Source organism: Gossypium hirsutum, chromosome D08 (genome assembly GCF_007990345.1).
Source record: "Gossypium hirsutum isolate 1008001.06 chromosome D08, Gossypium_hirsutum_v2.1, whole genome shotgun sequence".
NCBI classification, from domain to species: Eukaryota; Viridiplantae; Streptophyta; class Magnoliopsida; order Malvales; family Malvaceae; genus Gossypium; species Gossypium hirsutum.
The window spans coordinates 27,007,306-27,014,878 of NC_053444.1; positions in this window are offsets into that span (position 1 = coordinate 27,007,306).

The following is a 7,573-nucleotide window of genomic DNA, read 5'->3' on the forward strand; positions in this document are numbered from 1 at the left end:
TTTAGCATTCAATGTAGTTATTAAAGTATATCGTCTAGACAAAGCATCTGCGACTACATTATCTTTACCAGTTTTATATTGAATCACATAAGGGAATGTTTCAATGAATTCTACCCATCGGGCATGTCTTTTACTCAACTTACCTTGTCCCTTTAACCATTTAAGAGACTCATGATCTGTATGTATGACAAACTCATTTGGCAGCAAATAATGTTGCCATACTTGAAGTGCACGAACTAATGCCAATAGTTCTTTGTCATAAGTCGAGTAATTTAACTGTGCACCATTCAATTTCTCACTAAAATAAGCAATAGGTTGCGTATCTTGCATTAAAACAGCACCGATTCCAATTCCTGAAGCATCACACTCAAGTTCAAAAGCTTTAGCAAAATCAGGTAATTTAAGCAAAGGAGCAGAACATAACTTAGCTTTTAGAGTTTGAAAAGCTTTTTCTTAGGTTTCACCCCATTTGAAACCCACTGATTTCTTTATAACTTCAGTCAATGGGGCAGCAATAGTAGAGAAATCTTTCACAAACCGTCTATAAAAACTGGCTAAACCATGGAAAGATCTCACCTCAGTTACCGATTTAGGAGTCGGCCACTCCTTAATTGCCTTAACTTTGTCCTCGTCGACATGAATACCTTGAGCACTAACTATGAAACCTAAGAATATTAGTTTATCACAACAGAATGTGCATTTATCAAGGTTGGCAAATAATCTTTCAGTTTGTAGAATATCCAAAACGGTTCGAACATGGAAAACATGATCATCTAATGACTTTGAGTAAATTAAAATATCATCAAAGTAAACTACTACAAATTTACCCAAATGTAGCCTCAAAACATGATTCATTAATCTCATAAATGTACTAGGTGCATTAGTAAGGCCGAAAGGCATAACTAACCATTCATACAATCCAAATTTTGTTTTAAAGGCTGTTTTCCATTCATCCCCTTCCCTCATTTGAATTTGATGATAACCGCTTTTTAAATCAATTTTTGTAAATATTATTGAACCATGTAATTCATCAAGCATATCATCAAGTCTAGGGATTGGGTGTCGATACTTTATCGTTATCTTGTTGATTGGGCAACAATCAACACACATACGAAACGTACCATCTTTCTTTGGCACCAATAAGACAGGAACAACACAAGGACTTAGGCTCTCACGAATGTACCCTTTGTCTAGTAATTCCTCCACTTGCCTTTGCAATTCCTTTGTCTCCTCGGGATTGCATCTATAGGCTGGTCGATTTGGGATTGAAGCTCCGGGTACTAAGTCAATTTGATGTTCTATCCCTCGTAAAGGTGGTAAACCTTTAGGGGCCTCACTAAAAACATCCTCATAATCCTGCAAAAGAGATTGAAACACACTAGGCAAATTTTCGTTAATGTTAGATAAAGATAAATAATTTTGCCTAAACCTCACAAGGATACAAGGCTGTTTATTAAGTAGGGCTCTCTTCACATCTTTTTTTGTTGCCAAAAGATTTTTTCCGCTCATTTTACCACTAGAGGATTCACTCACCTTTGGGCTTTTTAAATTTTGACTTTTTCCACTACTATTAGCCTCTTTTCTCTCTGTCTTTTGTACTTGCTCTTTCTCCCTTACCCCCTCACAAAATTTTATCATCCTCAATTGATCTATATATACATCAGTAGGATTTAAAGGAGCAAAAGTGAATTTCTTGCCTTTAAATACAAGGGAGTATCGATTAAGTTTACCTTGGTGTGTAACATCACGATCAAATTGCCAAGGTCGTCCAAGGAGCAAGTGTGCCGCATGCATGGGGACTACATCACTCCATATGTCATCCTCATAATTGCCGAGTTTAAAAGTGACCAAGGACTGTTTCGTAACTTTAACTTCGGAACATTCATTAAGCCACTGAAGGTGATATGGCTTAGGGTGTTTGGTACAAGGCAACTTTAAAGAATCCACCAAATAACTACTCACTACATTCGAGCAACTCCCACTATCAATAATGAGTGAACATAAGTTACCTTTAATAAAACACCGAGAATGGAAAATATTGGTCCTTTGGCTCTCATCATCTTTCATCTGAATGTTAAGGGTTCGACGAACTACAAGGCATTGAAAATTAGCAAAGTCCCCTTAATTTGGTGGTTCGACCAACTCGTCGCCATTATCACTGTCATCCACAAGTTCTGGCATATCTGGATCTGTATTATCAGAGTCGGAAGTGTACTCACCATTATCTTTTAGAAGAAGTAATCTCGTGTTAGGGCATTCTCTACTATAATGACCACGCCCTTTGCACTTAAAGCATTCAATCTCACGAGTCCTCTTCGCACTCGAATCACCTAAATTGGGCTACTTAGACGGTGTTTGCGTTTTTGCAGGAGCCCCTTTTTTCCAATCTGATTGTTTACTTCCATTACTCAAAGAAGACTTGTTAGTAACAAAAGGTGGTTTTGAACTCTTAAAATCAGAATTGGAATTGTTACCTCGATAATATTGTGAAGTAGAGAAGGACCCAAACCTTTGTTCCTTTAATTGTTGCTCGATCTCAATGGCTTTGTGAACTGCTTCTTCCAAATCAATGTAAGTTTGTAGCCTCAATGTATTAGCTATCGGCCTGTTCAAACCATCAATGAATCGAACCATAGTTGTTTCTTCATCTTCCTCCACATTAGCTCTCTGAATGAGCATCTCCATCTCTTTAAAATATTCATCCACCGTCCTACTACCTTGGATAAGTCTTCTCAACTTTGTTTTAATTTCTCTTTAGTAGTGAGGTGGAATAAACCTTTTACGCAGAATCTGTTTCAACTCATCCCATGTCGAAATCTCACCTTCATAATTCCGATGGCGGTTTACCCCAAGTTGAGTCCACCAACTTAATGCATAATCAGAAAATTCCAGTGTTGCTAACACTACCTTTTCATCATCCGGACATTTATAATACCGAAACATGAGTTCAATCTTAGATTCCCATTCACAATAAGCGTCAGGATCATTCTTACCACGAAATTGGGGAATTGTGAATTTCGGTTTTGCCAAAGAAGGTTGTCCACGATCATGAAAATCATCATCCATTCTAGGGACACGTCGAGGGCCGCGCCTATGGGGCTGGTTATTCCTATCTTCCCTGATTGGATCTCGATATTGAAGTTCTTGATTCATTCGTACCTCATTCAAAGTAGTATTCAATGCTTGAAGGGTAGCATTTATTTGTGTGATTGCAGCAGTGTGTCCTTCTAACTGTTGTTGGACTTCCATAAGTGTATCATTATGGTCATCTTTAGACATCTTCCAAAAAAGCTGCAAAAATAAACACTCAACACTCAAAAATAAAAGTTATCAAACCTCACCGTTAATCACTCAAAAAGAAAAAAAATCAAATTCTCAATGAGGTCGAATTCAATCTTGTGAGTTCTTTATCAGAGTTTCTATCAACCAATTAGAGAGTGTGAACCAAACTACCAAAGAATCCTAATTTGCACTAGGATGCCAAAAACTGACGAGACACCAATTGATTCGTGTTGCACCGAGGAAGAAGTTGTGAACACGTTTAAATCCTACTAACTCAAGAAACAAGAAGGTGTTAGATAACGTAAAGGAAGAATAAAGGTAAACAAATGAAAACCTACAGCTAAGAATCAATAAAAATTGCTGAAAACAGAAAACCCGAAAAACTGCGGAGTAACTTGACAACTTCGTTTGAGGTGTTCCCGATCTCCAAAAATCACGAAATTAAATCTGGAGTTTCCTTATATATTGAATTTTTGATCTGGAAATGTTGGGCACCAAATTCAACCCGCTGAACCTTTTTTTAAATTTTTAGTGAATTTCGTATTTTTTGATTTTTTTGACTTTTTGACTGATTTTTTTTGCGGGAATAATTTTTTTATATTCAATCACAGTGCCAAAAACATGTATGTAAAATTTCAGATCAATCGGATAACGTTTACCCACTCAAATGAATTTTTTTCTAACAATTTTTCTGGGTAAAACTGCTGTTTATGCTTTAAAAAATAGAGATCAGTTTAGAAATCAACCAAGAACACCCAAAACGCCCAAAATCTGATACCAAATGATATAGGATTGCGCGCGGACCAAGATCGAGTTGCCAAGTCACGAGAAACTCCTACGAAAGCTCTAAATGAACAGATCTGAAAATTAAAACAAAGAACAAGATTAAACTATTCAGATCTGAAATTAAATCCCCAAATTCAATTAAATGAGCAGCAAGGAACAAAGAACGAATGAATAAATGTATTCGGAGTTCAAGAAGATGAAATCGAACTCCAATAGTGAAATCCCACAAGCCGAATCTGCCAAGAACACCAAAACAGTAAGTAGATTGAAACAATCAGATTTTTAATTGGAAGATTAGGGATTTGGACGGCAAAAAAAGAAAAGAAAGAAATAGATGAAATTGAATGGCTCAAGAAGTGAATTTAAGTTGCGATTCGGTCCAATTGAACACCCAATATGAATTGCCCAAATTTCAGCAGTCGAATTTCACCCAACAAGAAGAAATAGAAAACGGCAAGAACCCTAAATTTTGGGGAATTTTGATTCGATTATATGTTGCCAATAAAAGAACCGATTAAATGAAGAGTTCTTGGAGTTTGAATCAAGGCTGAAACACAAACAAGAACAGCAAATTATTAGATGATGAATCGGCACAAGTAGGAATAAAGAAACAAATCGAAACAGCAAGAAATAAAGAAAAGTCCTAAGAACCCTTGAATTCCCGAAAGAATTCACAAATTCCTTCAAACGGCTCTAATCTCCCCTCCAAAGAATATCGATGGCAAGAAGAAGGTTGAAGATGGCTCCCACAATCAAAAGATTGTTAAAACAACTTCTAAAGAAAACTCAAGAGAGAATTCTTGGAGAAAAACCCCAAAGAAAATTCTACACTCAACAAATCTGAAATTTGATAGAAAAAATAATAATAAGATGATTTTACAAAGGGTGGCTGGCCAATGCTTATATAGGCCTCCAACAAATCCTAATCTCACAAGTAACTAAAAAAATTAAACCTAATTAATAAAATAACAAGGTAAATTCGGCCATGCACTTATATGGGCTGTTTTGGGCCGAATTTTACATGTAATGCTCCTAAAGATTAAAAAATTAAATTAAACAAGTAAGATGTTTACAAATTGGGCCCTTTGACATTTTGGCCTGATTTTCAACTAAGTATGAAGAAATTTCTTGATTGGGCTGGATTTTGGTTATTGGGCCTCGCCTTCAAGAATTTGGGCTCGTGATCCATCTCCTACCAAATTTGGGTCGTTGATGCTCGTAATGGAGATCCAATGCGTTTTGGCTGCAAGATTTGATTTCTTGGACCAAGATTTCCAAGATTTGAAATCTTGATTTTCTTGATTCTTGAAATCTCTTCGAACAGCAAAATTGGGCCAAGATTCGATTTCTTGATTTTCTTGAAAACAAGAAAGTGAATCTTGATTTTCTTGTTCTCTCGTGTATGCATCTAAGGCCTTGCTAACAAGCTCTTGAATGGTCCCATTTAGTTTGGACCGTATTTGTCGGGCCTTTGATCTCGTTATTGGGCCTTGTGGCAATTTGAGCCCATCACGTTCTTGAACTTGGATTGGGCCTTTATGACTCGTATCACCTTCATTGCTAAGCCCTTGTAGTTGATAAGGTTGCGGATGCTTGGTAGTGGTTAAGCAAAGCTTTTCCACCATCGTCGTGCTGGCTATGTTCGAGCAACTTTCACCATCAATAATAACTCTACAAAGCTTACCTTGTACATGGCAGCGAGTATGAAAGAGATGTTCTCGTTGCTGCTCGCTCTTTGGTTTTGCCAAAGATGATTGTCCACGATCATGAAAATCATCATCCATTCTAGGGACACGTTGAGGGCTGCACCTATAGGGCTGGTTATCCCTATCTTCCTTAATTGGATCTCGATATTGATGTTTTTGATTCACTCGTACCTCATTCAAAGTAGTATTCAATGCTTGAAGTGTAGCATTTATTTGTGTGATTGCAGCAGTATGTTCGTCTAACTGTTGTTGGACTTTCATAAGTGCATCATTATTATCACCTTTAGACATCTTCAAAACCTGTAAAAAATAAACACTCAACACTCAAAAATAAAAGTTAGCAAACCTCACCATTAATCACTCAAAAAGAAAAATCAAATTCTCAATGAGGTCGAATTCAATCTTGTGAGTTCTTTATCAGAGTTTATATCAACCAATTAGAGAGTGTGAACTAAACTACCAAAGAATCCTAATTTGCACTAGGATGCCAAAAACTGACGAGACACCAAGTGATTCGTGTTGCACCGAGGAAGGATTGTGCACACGTTTAAATCCTACTAACACAAGAAACAAGAAGGTGTTAGATATTGTAAAAGGAGAATAAAAAGCAAACAAATGAAAACCTACAGCTAAGAATCAATAAAAATTGCTGAAAATAGAAAACCCGAAAAACTGCGGAGTAACTTGACAACTTCGTTCGAGGTGTTCCCGATCTCCAAAAATCACGAAATTAAATCTGGAGTGTCCTTATATATTTAATTTTTGATCTGGAAATTTTGGGCACTAAACTCAACCCGCTGAATATTTTTTTAAATTTTTATTAGATTTCGTCTTTTTTCTATTTTTTGACTTTTTTGACTGATTTTTTTGCGGGAATAATTTTTTTATATTCAATAACAGTGCCAAAAATATGTATGTAAAATTTCAGATCAATTTGACAACGTTTACCCACTCAAATGAATTTTTTTTGAAAGATTTTTCTGGGTAAAACTGCTGTTTTTGCTTTAAAAAATTGAGATCAGTTTAGAAATCAACCAAGAACACCCAAAACGCCCAAAATCTGATACCAAATGATAAAGAGGTGCACGCGGACCAAGATCGAGTTGCCAAGTCATGGGAAACTCCTACGAAAGCTCTAAACGAACAGATCTGAAATCAAACAAAGAACGAGATTAAATCTGGAAAATTAAAATCTGGAATAAGAACCCTAAAAATCAGCAAGATCTAATCAAGGAACGAAACACTTATGAAAGAGGTTTCTTGAAACCAAGAACACGAAATTGATTCCCAAGAATGAACTCCCACAAGCCGAATCTGTCAAAGAACACCAAATCAGCAAGCAAATTAGATCGACCAGAATTTCTTGAAACAAATTAGGGTTTATGCGTCAATGAGAAAGAAAGAAATTGAAGGCATAAAATGGCTATTGAGGCTGAGAAAGCGAGGGTGATCTGCTCAATTGACCACCACGAAAGTTTCCCCTAAGTTTCCACAACCAAATTCACCCAAGAAGAATAAGTGTGCATTCGGCAAGAACCCTAGAATTTGGGGATTTAGGGCTGATTGTCGAACTCCAGCAAAAAGTGAAATTGATCAATTCTTTAAGATAAACGAGGGCTGGAAACACAAATAAAACAGCAAATATATTAGAATTAAGATTCGGCACAAGTAGAATTAAATAAAAGAAATTGAACAACAAAATTGGGCCAAGATTCGATTTCTTGATTTTCTTGAAAACAAGAAAGTGAATCTTGATTTTCTTGATTTGAGCCCATCACCTTCTTAAGCTTGGGTTGGGC